The sequence below is a fragment of the Heterodontus francisci genome, chromosome 14, assembly GCF_036365525.1.
Source record: "Heterodontus francisci isolate sHetFra1 chromosome 14, sHetFra1.hap1, whole genome shotgun sequence".
NCBI classification, from domain to species: Eukaryota; Metazoa; Chordata; class Chondrichthyes; order Heterodontiformes; family Heterodontidae; genus Heterodontus; species Heterodontus francisci.
Window position 1 is genome coordinate 25,684,146 of NC_090384.1, and position 14,417 is coordinate 25,698,562.

Consider the following 14,417-nt stretch of genomic DNA (forward strand, 5'->3'; position numbering starts at 1 on the left):
CAGTATCCATGTGCGCCGAACGACGCCACGGCTGCTGACCTCCTCCGCGACCTCCAGCCAGGTCCTCTTTGTCACTGTCGACGGTCGCCTTCTACCATCTGGATTGAAGAGGATATCACGCCTCTCCCCAACCGCCTAAAGGAGGACCTGTAGTGAATCATCCAAAAAACGGGGGGCTGAGCGAGTGCTTCTTCCCTCCATGACTTCCTCCACCTGTGTTTAAATCTCTAACTCCTTCTGCACTAACAGAACTGTAGCCTCTCAGTGAACCACAACTAATACTGCTGATTGGTCAATTTCATTGAGGTAAACATTTTTCAAGGGCTTACTTCAGACATTCCCGGATGTGGCTCCGCCCCCAATGATATATATTTTCCCGCCCGCACCAACCGATTCAGGTTTCAGTTACACCGCGGGGCCGCTAATTGGCTGCCCCGCGCATGATGCCGGTGGACAGGAGACGCAGCGCGGGAATGGAAACCGCATCCATTTGAGTTCCACCCGTGCCGGAGCCAGCGATTACGGTAAATTTACGGCCAATGTTTTAGCTGTGTCACCTTTCATCAGAACTGGCAAAGGTCAGAAATGTAATAGGCTTGAAGCAAGTGAAAAGGGGAGAAAGAAGAACAAAAGGGTTGGTGTGTGATAGGGCAGAGGGCAGGAGAGATTAAATGACAAAGATGTCACAGAACAAAGGAAAAGGGAGTGCTAATAGCTGTATTAAAAGACAAAGTATTTATCCAGAGAGAGTGTTAATGGCAGAATAACGAACAGTTCTGTCCAAAAGCAAAAACCTGGAAAGCAAGTTTAAGACAGGCCCATGGTTAAAAATGGAATAAAATTAAATAAAAAGGCAGTCATGCTCTGAGATTGTTGAACTCAATGTTGAGTCCGGAAGGCTTTAGAGTGTGTAAGCTGGATATGAGTTGCTGTGGATGCTCAGGAGATGTGGTCCAGCCACATGCCAGATAATCAGTCAAAAAACAAAATTAACTATAGTGACATCTGGCGCTCTATAATTGGATTTATATGGACAATGACTGAAGAGTTGTGTTAAGTTGAAATCTATCACACCTTGGGCAGACTTGCTTTTTGCTGTTATTTATAAGCTTGTCTCTGTAGTTATTGCCACTTCTGTTGACTCTATAAGATTTACAGCGAGTTTTACCTTTTCATCTTGAGTTTATTTCATCTTGTTTTTCAATTATGGTGTATTGTCTTATCCTGTAAATGGTTGAACCCATTTTTGATGTCTCTCTTTCATAGTAATCCTTGCTGAGAAACTTCTATCAATAATAATGTTTTCACTTGTATAATGCTTTTTCATGCTGAAATATCCAATGTACTTCACACAATAAAATACGTTTGAAGTGCAAAGCTTGTTCTTATGAAGGCAAACAGCATTATGAATTCATCTTTATTTTCTGACGTGCATAATGCCGGAGCTAATTACAATACTAACATATTATTCCTCCTTACTGCCCTTCTACTGCTCCCATTCAGTCATGGTAAACACTCACAATACAGTCATGATGTAGAACAACAATGTCTAAAAGTTAGGAATTCTCTATTCCTCTTGGACTAACTTAGAATGAGGAACTCAGATACCAAAGAGGAAGGGAAATGATGTAAGGAGCCTGAATGAGTAACTGAACATCACAAATGTAATCATTCTTGGATCTAAGTCTCAAGCCATAAATGACCTCTCTGTTGTAATAATTTTATGCTCCCCCCAGCCAGATCCAATGATTTCTAGAAGTTGGCTCCTCAAAGCATTCAACAGGAATTTGAGCAATTGGAGACCATTCACATGGACTTCATTTAACAATACCGAGCTCAAATTGGTGCACTTTGACCATTCTCTGGTGGAGGTCTTAAGTTAAACTGGCAATGCTATTAGATGAGTTAATAAACATCCAGCCTACCTTACTATCCAACTCCCCTGCACCAATATGAGCTATGTTCCCCAAATGACATCGGAAGATTTCAGTGCTCCAGCTCCTGTACTGTTGCAGGCAGCTGATCAGACAAGGCCATTATATCTGTGGGCCATTGTGGAAACTCCTATCTCTGCTATATATCCATACAGCCTTCATATTGCTTCTTTACAAAAAGCCCATTTAAGCTGCCCAAGAAGGATTTAGTAAAATAAACAAAAGTATTAACGATGCACTAGACTGGAGTGTGATAGGAATTACGACAGAAATTTGCAGTATCAGCTTATTGGATAATAAAGTTTCTGCAGGGCTCATGACAAAGATCAAATGGAAATATTATTGGAATTTTTTAAGTCAACTGAACACAAGCAAGTTACTAAGTGTATATTTTAGAAACAGGAGAACTCCACCAGCAACTGGGTTCAAATGTCATTGCCATAGAGGATTATAGGTAACATCATAGAAATGTTGGAAATAGGAGCAGGAGTAGGCCATTCGGCCCTTCAAGCCTGCTCCGCCATTCATTATGATCATGGCTGATCCTCCAACTCAGAAACCTGTTCCCGCTTTCGCCCCATATTCTTTGATCCCTTTCGCCCCAAGAGCTATACCTAACTCCTTGAAAACATACAATTTTTGGTCTCAACTGCTTTCTGTGGTAGCAACTTCTGCAGGCTCACCACTCTCTGGGTGAAGAAATTTCTCCTCATCTCAGTCCTGAAAGGTTTACCCCGTATCCTTAGACTATGACCCCTGGTTCTGGACGCCCCCACCATCACCTTCCTGCATCTACCCGGTGCAGTCCTGTTAGAATTTTATAGGTTTCTATGAGATCCCTCCTCACTCTTCTGAACTCCAGCGAATATAACCCTAACTGACGCAGTCTCTCCTCATACGTCAGTCCCGCCATCCCAGGAATCAGTCTGGTAAACCTTCGCTGCACTCCCTCTATAGCAAGAACATCCTTCCTCAGATAAGGGGACTAAAACTGTACACAATATTCCAGGTGTGGCCTCACCAAGGCCCTGTATAATTGCAGCAAGATATCCCTGCTCCTGTACTCGAATCCTCTCACTATGAAGGCCAACATACCATTTGCCTCTTTTACTGTCTGTTGCACCTGCATGCTTACCGTCAGCGACTCATGTACGAGAACACCCAGGTCTCGTTGCATATTCACAGAATCACAAAATAATACAGTGCAGAAGAGGCCCCTTGGCCCATCGAGTCTGCACCGATGCATTAAAACACCTGACCTGTCTACCTAATCCCATTTGCCAGCACTTGGCCCATAGCCTTGAATGTTATGACGTGCCAAGTGCTCATCCAGGTACTTTTTAAAGGATGTGAGGCAACCCGCCTCTACCACCCTCCCAGGCAGGGCATGTTCCTCTCTCTCAGTTTATAGCCATTCAGATAATATAATCTGCCTTCCCGTTTTTGCCACCAAAGTAGATAACCTCACATTTATCCACATTATACTGCATCTGCCATGCATTTGCCCACTCACTTAACTTGTCTAAATCACCCTGAAGCCTCTCTGCATCCTCCTCACAACTCACCCTCCCACCCAGTTTTGTGCCATCTGCAAATTTGGAGATATTATATTTAGGTCCTTCATCTAAATCATTAATATATATCGTGAATAGTTGGGGTCCTAGCACTGATCCTTGCGGTACCCCATTAGTCACAATAATATTGGTCTGGGAGTCACAGATTACCCCAAAAGGGGGTCAAAGTCATTGTTGGTTTCAAAGCAGCTTATTAAGAAGCAATAGTTTAGATATGATACATAAGCTAAGTAAGCAGAAAAGACATATGACACATAACAGGTGAGAATGGTTTACTGGTCCCGGATCAGACTAACAGATGAGAGAAGTAGAGAGATGCTGCTCTCTGCAGCTGGTGGCTGCAGTCTCTTCTGCTCTCAGTCTTCTTCAGCTAGTCAGGATGTTCGGCTGGAGCCAGCATGGAACCCCCTCTAGAAGCTCTTTTCCATCCAACATGATTTTTCCCTCCTGGAAGCCCGTTTACATACCTTATTACTAGGAGACTAGTGTTTGTCACATGACAATCACTTATTCAATTTTCCATTCAGCACGGGACAGATATTCAAGGTAATCCCTCTTGTTTTTGTCTGAAGCCTATGAGGTCATCTTCTGGCTTATCGTTCGCTAGGACATCCTGTTTAAACTTTACTCAGACAGTTGGTTTAGGTATGGGTCATGAGCTCCCACCTTATCAGGTTTTAGGAATGTCTTGTTTCAGAGCCTGTGCTAGAGTCATGTCAGAAATAACAGGCCTAGGCTGTCCTTTGTCAGCCCAGCAGACTGCTATAGAATCTTTCTTAATGAGAGAGAGATTTCTATAATATGCAATTAATTTCTTAAGTTTTTATAAGGTTATTTAGTCAGCCATTTCATAGGATCAGAGGACATAGGAAATTGGAGCAGGAATAAGCCATTCGGCCCATCGAGCCTGCTCCACCATTCAAACAGATCACGGTTGATCATCTACCTCTCTGCCATTTTTCCCCACTTTTCCCCATATTCTTTGATGCCATTAGTATCCAGATATCTATCAATTTCTATCTTGAACATGCTCAATGATTGAGCTTCCACAGCCCTCTGGGGTACAGAATTCCACAGATTCACCACCCTCTGAGTAAAGAAATTCCTCCTCATCTCAGTCTTAAATGGCCTGCCCCTTATTCTGAGACTGTGTCCCCCGGTTCTGGACTCACCAGCCAGAGGAAACATCCTATCCACATCTACCCTATCAAGCCCTGTAAAAATTTTGTAAGTTTCAATGAGAATACCTCTCATTCTTCAATACTCTAGAGAATACAGGCCCAGTTTCTGTAATCTCTCCTCATAAAATAATCCCACCATCCCAAGGATTAGTCTGGTGAACCTCAGTTGCACTCCCTCGACGGCAAGTATATCCTTCCTTAGACAAGAAGACCAAAACTGTAGACAATACTCCAGATGGGGTCACCCAAGGCTTTATACAATTGATGCAATACATCTTTACTCCTGTACTCGAATCCCCTTGCAATGAAGACCGACATACCAATTGCCTTCTTAATTGCTTACTGCACTTGCATACTAGCTTTTAGTGACTCATGAACAAGGACACCCAGGTCTCTTTGGACATCAACACTTCCCAAGCTCTCACCATTTAAGAAATACTCTGACTTACTGTTCGTTCTAACAAAGTGGATCACTTCACACTTATTCACATTATATTCCATCTGCCATGTTCTTACCCATTCACTTATCCTGTCCAAATCCCCTTGAAGCCTCCTTGCATCCTCAAAACTTACATTCCCACCTAGTTTTGTGTCAGCAGCAAATTTGGAAATGTTACTATTTGTCCCCATATCCAAGTCATTTATATAGACTGTGAACAACTGTGGCCCAAGAACTGATCCTTGCGGTATCCTACTAGTAACAGCCTGCCATCCCGAGAATGACCATTTATTCCTACTCTCTGCTTTCTGTCTGTTAACCATTTCTTACATCCGTGAAAGTCATTTTATAATAATCCAAACTGAGGGGTCAAAGGGAAAACATGTGAGCGCAGCCACGACCCACCAAAAGATAGCAATCCAGAATCAATGTACAATCTCGTAAACATTAGAAAAATGTAGTTAAGAAGGAGAGTGAGAACATGCACTGTATTTGTACTGATTTAAAACATTTATTCAAGTCTCTGACAGATGCTCCATAGAAAAACTAACCCTCTGCATACAAATTAATGGAACAACCACAATAAAGTGAAAATACTTGTAACTATCAGAGGTACAAGTTAAAAAGACATAAAGTTGGCAAGTTCAAATTGAGGGTGACATAAAAGTACTCACAATATGGGTAACAATGAGAGAGTACTAGAGGATCTATTAATTCCTGATTTTCCACTATATGGAAGTGCATGGAGAAAAATAGGCTTTAAGGCCCTAATTTGTAATACAATGACCAAGAATACTCAATGTTCATTATGATATGCTATGTGAGACAAATATAAGGTTTACACTATAGACAAGACAGATAGTTATATGATGTTGATGGACCGATGATACTTGGAAATCAGCAAGGCGGAGAGAATGTTAGGAAACATGATTAGGATAAACTAAATGTATTTCAAAATCATCAGCAAAATTTGAACAATGGAATCTTATGCTGTTACTGTCTAAGATAATTTGTGCTTATTCTCTCACGTGAATGCTATCTTTCAATCTCTGATATTTGCTGTAGGCTTTCGATTTCTCCTCTAGCTCCTTAACTCTTTTACTGCATTCCATTCCTAAATCTATCACAGCCTTTGTCTGTTGTATCAGGGCTGCTTCTAATTCCTCATCCTCCTTCTATACAATTTCTTTCATTCAGTGCCATGTTTTGAGCACTATTCTAGTTGTTTTATTGGTGCTTGACAGGTTATAATTACCATTACTCTTTTCTTCCTCTGTGCTCTAACCTCTTATTTTCCTCAGCAAAGAAGACCTGTACCCATTTGTGTCAGACAAAGTCCAGTGCAGACTCTGTTCCTTGAAATTCTTCAATGAACTTTTTTTAGATTAGGTCTGTCTACCGTGGTGAGTCATTTAAAATGAAGCTGTAACCCAAAAGTACAAGTGGCTGGTAGCATATATGGAGGTCGATGATTTTTTTTTTCAATTATTCATTTCATGGGATGTGAGCTTCACTGGAAAGGCCAGCATTCATTGTCCATCCCTAATTGCCCTTGAGAAGGTGGTGGTGAGCTGCCTTCTTGAACTGCTGCAGTCCATATGGGCAGGTACACCCACAGTGCTGTCAGGCACGGAGTTCCAGAATTTTGACCCAGCGACAATGAAGTCACAGTGACAAGAACACAAGAAATAGGAGCAGGAGTAGACCATATGGCCCATCGAGCCTGCTCTGACATTCAATATGATCATGGCTGATCTTAGGCTTCAGCTCCACTTCCCCACCCGGTTGTCATATTCCTTGATTCCCTGAGAGACTAAAAATCTATCTACCACAGTCTTAAATGTATTCAATGATGGAGCATCCACAACCCTCTGGGGTAGAGAATTCAAAAGATTCACAACCCTTTCAGTGAAGTAATTTCTCCTCATCTCAGTCTGAAATGATCGGCCCCTTACCCTGAGACTGTGTCCCTTGTGTATTAGATTCCCCAACCAGCCGAAGTAATCGTTCAGTGTCTATCCTATCCAGCCCCTTTAGAATCTTATATGTTTCAATGAGGTCACCTCTCATTCTTCTCAACTCCAGAGAATACAGACCCAATTTACTTAGTGTCTCATCATAGAACAGCTCCATCATCCCAGGGACCAATCTAGTGACCCTTCGCTGTACTGCCTCCAATGCAGCATGAAGTCCAAAACTGCCCACAGTATTCTAGATGTGGTCTCACCAAAACCCTGTACAATTGTAGCAATACTTCCAATCCCCTTAGCAATAAAGGCCAATATGCCATTTGCCTTCCTAATTGCTTGCTGTACCTGCATGTGAACTTTCTGTGTTCCTTGTACAAGCACACCCAACTCTCTTTGAACATCAACATTTACAAGTTACACACCTTTTGTGTTCTGTTTTTCTATTCTTACAACCAAAGTTCATAACTTCACACTTCCGTGCATTATACTCCATCTGCCATTTTGTTGCCCACTCACTTAACCTATCTATATCTCTTTGCAGCCTCTGTGTCCTCCCCACAGCTTATCTTTCCACCTACCTTTGTATCATCAGCAAACTTAGATTCATTACTTTCAGTCTCTTCATCCAAGTCATTAATATAGATTGTAAATAGCTGAGGCTCCAGCACTGATCCTTGCAGCACTCCACTTGAGTGCCTGCCAACTTGAAAATGCCCCATTTATTCCCACTCATTGCTTCCTGTCTGTTAACCAATCATCTGTCCATGCTAATATATTACCCCCAACTCCATGAGCCCTTATTTTGCCAATTAAACTTTTGTGTGGCAACTTATTGAATGACTTTTGGAAATCCAGGTATACTAAATCTACTGGTTCCCCTTTATCTACCCGAGTAGTTCCAGCCTCAAAAAACTCTAATAAATTTGCCAACGGGACTTCCCTTTAGTAAAACCATGTTGACTTGTTCTAATCATACTGTGCTTTTCTAAGTGCATTGTTAAGACTTCCTTAATAATAGATTGCAGCATTTTCCCAGTGACTGATGTTAGGCTAACTGGCCTGTAGTTCCCTGTTTTCTTGCTCCCTCCTTTCTTGAAAAGCGGTGTAACATTTGCGAACTTCCAATCTGATGGCACCATTCCCAAATCTAAGGAATTTTGGAAAATCATAGCTAGCGCATCCAATATGTTTGCAATTATCTTTCAGAACCCTAGGAGGTAGGCCATCAGATCCCAGGGATTTGTCAGATTTTAGTCCCTTAAGTTTCTCCAATACTTTTTCTCTGCTGATATGAATTTCCTTAATTCCTTCACTCTTTTAAGCCCCTAGGTTACTGTCTATTTCTTGTATGGAACTTGTGTCTTCTACTGTAAAGACAGACACAAAATATTTGTTCAATGCCTCTGTCATTTCCTCATTCCGCATGATACTTTCTCCTGTCTCTCGTTCCAAGGGACCAACTTTAGCTACTCTCTTCCTTTTGATATACCTCTTCCAATCTGTTTTTATGTTGCTGGCTAGTTTACTCTTAAATTCTATTTTTTCCTGTTTTATCAACTTTTTGGTGGCCCTTTGCTGGTTTCTAAAACACTCCCAATCCTCAGACTTGCTACTCTTTTTTTGCAACATTATAAGCCTTTTCTTTTAATATTTTCTTTTACTCTTTTAATACGATCCTTAACTTCCTGAGTGTGCCACGGTTGGGTCTTTCTGGCTGAATTTTTGTTTTTGAAAGGACTGTATTTTTGTTGAACATTTTGAATAGTTTCTTTAAAGGTTTCCCACTGTTCATTTACTGCCACGCCTTTTAGTCTTTACCCAATTTACCTTAGCCAGTTCTCCCCTCATGCCTACGTAATTGGCTTTAAGTTTAAGATTTTTGTTTGTGTTTGGAGCATGCCACTTTCAAACTTAACATGGAATTCAATGGTATTATGATCATTGTTTCCCAATGGATCCTTTACTATGACATTGCTAATGAACGCAATACTAGATCTAAGAGAGCCTTACCCCTGGTTGGCTCCGCAACGTATTGTTCCAAGAACTTGTCCCAAAAACATTCTACAACCTAATCTTCTAGACCACTCCTGCTAATTTCACTCTCCTAGTCCATATGAAGATTAAAGTCCCCGACAATATTACATTGCCTTTGTTACAAGCTCCAATAATTTCTTGTTTAATGCTTGGTCCAACAGTATGACTGCTAGGGGGAATATAAACTATCCCACCAATGTTTTCTGATTCATGCTATTCCTTATTTCCACACACACTGATTCTACTTCATGATCTTCTGAGGCCAGATCCTTTCTCACTAATGCCCTTATGTCAGCCTTTACTGCACTGGAGTGTCACCCTAGATTTTTGTGCTCAGATACAGGAGTAGGACCTGAAACCGCAACCTTCTGACTCAGAGACAAGAGTGCTATCAACTGAACTATGGTTGATACTGCACACAGCAAGCATATCTTGCCCTCCCCACCTCTTCCAAATTCAAATTCCAAAGGGAACACTCCCTCCCTATTCTGATCCACAGTTCAATTATCTCCCACGTCCCCTCCCTTTACCATGACACCTGCCTATGCAAGCACAGGAGATGCAACAACTGTCCTTTTATATCCCCCCTTCCACATGTCCAAGGACCTAAATACTCCTTCCAGGTGAAACCATGATTTACTTGTACGTATTACGACTCTATAAGCCTGTGCTATCTGACAATCGGCTGATTATAATCAGCCATCTAGGGACAGGCAGGATGGTGTGGGGACTCATACAATTATGAGGGAAGGTGGAAGGAAAATGCTCATCGCCTTCCTGATGCCATTCAATTTAGTCAGGGGCAGGAAAGGCTGAGGACGTCCTTCCTGCCCAAAGGCCAATTGATGTCCTGAAATGGAGGGGTTCCCTGCTTGGGCAATCTGTGTCCCACAAAATGCTTAAAGGGGACGAAATTCTTAAAATGCATCCAGGAGAGCTTTTTGAGCCAGTATGTAGAAAGTCCGACAAGAGAAGGGGTGGTACTGGACCTAATCCTAGGGAATGAAGCAGGACAAGTGGTAGAAATGTCAGTGGGGGAGCATTTCGGGGATAGTGACCATAACTCTCAGTTTTAAGTTAATCATGGAAAAGGACAAAGAAGGTCCGGAAATAAAGGTACTGAATTAGGGGAATGCCGATTTCAATATGATAAAACAGGATCTGGCCAAAGTGGACTGGGAGTAGCTACTTGTAGGAAAGTCTACATCAGACCAGTGGGAGTCATTCAAAGAGGAAATAATAAGAGTTCAGGGCCAACATGTACCTGTTAAGGTGAAGGATAGGACCAACAAGTCCAGGGAACCCTGGATGTCAAGGGATATAGCGGATTCGATCAGGCGAAAAAAGGAAGCTTATGGCAGATTCAGAGCGCTGAAAACAGTGGAGGCCCTAGAGGAGTATAGAAAGTGTAGGGGGGGGGGGGGGGGGGGGTACTTAAAAAAGTAATTAGGAGAGCGAAGAGGTGAAATGAAAAACACTGGCGAGCAAGATAAAGGAAAATCCCAAGTTTTATAAGTATATTAAGGGCAAGAGGATAACCAGGGAAAGAGTAGGGCCAATCAGGGACCAAAATGGCAATCTGTGTTTGGAGCCGGAGGACAGAGGTGAGGTTTTAAATGATTACTTTTCATCTGTGTTCACTATGGAGAAGGACAATGTAGGTGTAGAGATCAGGGAGGGGGATTGTGATATACTTGAACATATTAGCATTGAAAGGGAGGAAGTATTAGCTGTTTTAGCAGGTTTAAAAGTTGATAAATCCCCAGGCCCAGATGAGATATATCCCAGACTGTTATGTGAGGCAAGGGAAGAGATAGCAGGGGCTCTGACACAAATTTTCAAATCCTTTCTGACCACAGGAGAGGTACCAGAGCATTGGAGGACAGAAAATGTGGTACCATTATTTAAGAAGGGTAGCAGGGATAAACCAGGTAATTACAGGCCGGTGAGTCTAACATCAGTGGTTGGGAAACTGCTGGAAAATATTCTGAGGGACAGGATTAATCTCCACTTGGAGAGACAGGGATTAATCAGGGATAGTCAGCATGGCTTTGTCAGGGGGAGATCATATCCAACTAACTTGATTGAATTTTTCGAGGCAGTGACTAGATGTGTAGATGAGGATAAAGCAGTTGATGTAGTCTACATGGACTTCAGAAAGGCTTTTGATAAGGTCCCACATGGGAGATTGGTTAAGAAGGTAAGAGCCCATGGGATCCAAGGCAATTTGGCAAATTGGATTCAAAATTAGCTTAGCGGCAGGAGGCAGAGGGTAATGGTCGAGGGTTGTTTTTGTAAGTGGAAACCGGTGACCAGTGGTGTACCACGGGGATCGGTGCTAGGACCCTTGCTGTTTGTAGTGTACATTAATGATTTAGACATGAATATAGGAGGTGTGATCAGTATGTTCACAGATGATATGAAAATTGGTGGTGTCATAAATAGTGAGGAGGAAAGCCTTAGGTTACAGGATGATATAGAGGGGCTGGTGAGATGGGCAGAGCTGTGGCAAACTGAATTTAATCCTGAATAGTATGAGGTGATGCATTTTGGGAGGACTAACAAGGCAAGGGAATATACAATGGATGGTAGGACCCTAGGAAGTACAGAGGGACCTTGGTGTACTTGTCCATAGATCACTGAAGGCAGCAGCACAGGTAGATAAGGTGGTTAGGAAGGCATATGGGATACTTGCCTTTATTAACCGAGGCATTAAATATAAGAGCAGGGAGGTTATGATGGAGCTGTATAAAACACTAGTTAGGCCACAACTGGAGTACTGTGTACAGTTCTGGGCACCATACTATAGGAAGGATGTGATTGCACTGGAGAGGGTGCAGAGGAGATTCACAAGGATGTTGCCTGGGCTGGAGCATTTCAGCTATGAAGAGAGACTGGATAGGCTCGGGTTGTTTTCCTTCGAGCAGAGAAGTCTGAGGGGGGACCTGATAGAGGTATACAAAATTATGAGGGGGGTTGATAGGTTAGATAGGAAGAAACGTTTTCCCTTTGCGAAGGGGTCAATAACCAGGGGGCATAGATTGAAGGTGAGGTGCAGGAGGTTTAGCGGGGATTTGAGGAAAACATTTTTTACTCAGACGGTGGTTGGAATCTGGAACGCACTGCCTGAAGAAGTGGTAGAGGCAGGAACCCTCACAACATTTAAGAAGTATTTCGATGAGCACTTGAAACGTCACAGCATACAAGGCTATTGGCCAAGTGCTGGAAAATGGGATTAGAGTAGTTAGGTGCTTGATGGCCAGCACAGACATGATGGACCGAAGGGCCTGTTTCTGTGCTGTATATCTCTATGACTCTATGACAAATGGCCCCCAGTGGCATTGGCCACCCCTGTGCCACCACCCAACCCCCCAGTCGTCAGCAACCCACTCTTCCCCCCAGCCCGATGGCTGCTCCGAGTCCCAGGCCTCCTGCAGTATTGGCAGTGACCATGGCTCCCAGTAGCACACCTGGGACTGCTGAGCTCCCGGCCCTCCGATTGGAGGTGGCATCCCCATGCTTAAAGGGGCGGGTCCCTGGTTCCAGGCAGTTAACTGCCTGAGTGGCATAAAATGCAGCCGGGAATCCCTGGAAAGGCCAATGCAGGGTCCCCTTGCCTTTTTGGACCAGCATGGGGACCCCCACTGGCTGCATAAAATCCAGCCCCATGGGTCTCAAAAGGCAAAAATTGTTCTGCTCCCATCACTTATTTCCCTCATTATGTCACGCACAAAAATGCACTTCCACTTCCCACAAAAAATTAAACTAAGACTCACACAACGAGTAGGTTTCACCTGGAGCCAATTCAAAGATAGTGCAGCTTATACCAAAGTCATCAACTCAGGAGAAAGGCAGGGGCCTGTCACAAAAGTCTGGTCCTTCCAAAATTAACTTTAGATTGTCTCCTGGACTTGTGCTATTTGTGTGTGATCCACTTGAACAGTTTATCCATTTATCCAATCACACAGCTTCTGATGTGCATATGCACTGAGATGCAAGAAATGTCATGATATGCAGAGACAAACTGCAGGGGAGAGATTAAGGGGATGAGATTGGACATGGGCAGGGATGCAAAACTGGCAGAATTTCATCTGTCAACTGTTATATGACATGCTGATATTCAGTTCCAATGAAGTCAATGCAACTGAATGTCAGACTGGCCATTGACTCATTTGATTCTGCTTGTATTGTGTCCATGCCCACGCTCAATTTCACCCACTGAGATTCAGCAATGGAACTGAAATAAGATCTGCCTCGCCAGCAGGGGTTTAACTACCGAGCCAGAACTCCCTACAAAAAGGAAAACCAAAACTAATCTGCTGACAAGGTGAGGAAGAGTTTCAATGTTATTCTCACCAGCAGTAGCTGAGCAGCTCTTAGTTGCCAAAGGGTTACAGCTATTGGTGAATACTGTGTCGAATTTCCTCACATACTGCTGTTGAACAGGCTGGCTTGTTAGCATTCTGAGTGGTGTCAAGTTGAGGTTATTTTCCAGTTGAGGAGGTTTCAGCTCAGGCTTGCTGCACATCTGACTTCAATAACATTTCAGGCTGTCTTTTCACTGTCACAGTTTCACAATTCAGATGCCTCTCTGTCAGGAATCTCCACAGTCTAAATGTGGAGAGCAGCCATGCCGAGCATTATGACAGCCGACATCTTCTGGGGACGGATTGCAGCACAGCACTGGGATGTCAGCTGGCAGGTGGGGAGTGGTTGGGAGTGGTGCAGAATTCACTGAGACAACCGATAGCATTTCCACTCCAATGAATGTGTGGAGTAAGCATCACCATAATTGCAAACCAACAAAGCACACTGTTCAGGGGGCCACGGTTTAAAAGGTCATTCGGCCCACAGCCAAGTGATACAGAGGAGCTCGCTTATTATTTTATTGAGTGTGAACACTTTGTTGGGGGGTGGGGAGGTGGTGGTAACTGTGGGATGTTCAATCACTGGCTGGAGAAACTTCTTCCTTATTTCAGTGAAGTTACAATGAATGACCTGGAGACAACGATAAAGGACAAGACTGCAGAAGGAAGTTTTACAAAGCAGCTTATACAAAAAGGATTAAAATCTTGCTATGCTACTGAGGATTCTTTGTATAAAGCTGCAACTCTAGCGCACAGTCCATCCTCAACAGGATAGATCCACCGTAGCTGTTACACGGCTGATTCAGTACAACTGGCAATGTGCCTTTAAATCAGCAAATGATTGACAGGCACACACATTTACAGGATAGGACTGTAGATTACATAAAATTACATAGAATATACAGCACAGAAAATGGT

The 14,417-nt window shown here is 43.0% G+C and overlaps 1 long non-coding RNA gene across 1 annotated transcript in view; it reads right to left on the reverse strand.

Moving 5' to 3' along the window:
- The window catches only part of LOC137377270 (uncharacterized), a 28,503-nt gene extending 14,690 nt beyond the window's left edge, over window positions 1-13,813 (reverse strand). The window contains exon 1 of the long non-coding RNA XR_010976381.1: window positions 13,489-13,813. This is a non-coding gene — a long non-coding RNA (uncharacterized lncRNA). The remainder of the gene's footprint in view (window positions 1-13,488) is intronic.
- Between the last annotated feature and the right edge of the window lie 604 nt (window positions 13,814-14,417).